An 816-nucleotide genomic window follows, 5' to 3' on the forward strand; every position below is an offset into this window, starting at 1 on the left:
AGAAAGAAGGCCCCAGGAAATGTGGGGCCCTTGCAGGACAAGACGGGGAATCTGGTTGTCACGCCAGATGACAAAGCCAACATATTTAATAACTTCTTTGCCTCTGTCTTCCTCAGTAAGGACCAGAACTGCCACCTCCCTGCTGGGCCCCCTTTGGGCCCCGGGGGAGGCTCACCTGGGCCTAGAGTGAGTGAGGATTTAGTTTGGGAGCTTCTGGAGGGGCTGGACGTTTTTAAGTCAGCCGGCCTGGATGATCTTCACCCTAGAGTCCTGAAGGAACTCGCTGGGGTCATTAATAATTAATAATTAAATTAAAAATTAATAATGTCATAAGTGTTCCCTGGGCACAAGTAGTGGCAGTGCAAGGTGCACAACTGCTACAATTCCTTGGGGAACCAAACATCCACACCTTTCTCCCCTGTAGTGAGGGGGGAACCAAAGACTGAATTATGACTCTGAGTCACATATTGCTTCTGGGTCTACCCTTCCAGTTAACAGACTATAGGCTACTCTTTATAACTTACCCATCAGGTCCTAGTAAAGATAGCCAGGAGAGACATGTGTCTGTCTCTCACACTGCTTATGTAATGCCATTGACAAACAGAACATTCTAAAATGCAAGAATGAGCATGAGTCACCAGTGTGACGAGGTAATAAGCAAGGCTAACCACACTCTTTCTTGCATCAGATGGTGCATCATAAGCAGGTCTAGGGAATTTATCATAGACTTGATTTCATAGACATTTGGGCTGGAAGGAAACCTGGAGGATCATCGAATCCAGCCTCCTGCCCCAGGGGCAGGAAGTCAGCAGGGAT

The sequence above is a fragment of the Gavialis gangeticus genome, unplaced genomic scaffold (assembly GCF_001723915.1).
Source record: "Gavialis gangeticus isolate Ggan-Ray unplaced genomic scaffold, GavGan_comp1, whole genome shotgun sequence".
Lineage (NCBI taxonomy): Eukaryota > Metazoa > Chordata > Crocodylia > Gavialidae > Gavialis > Gavialis gangeticus.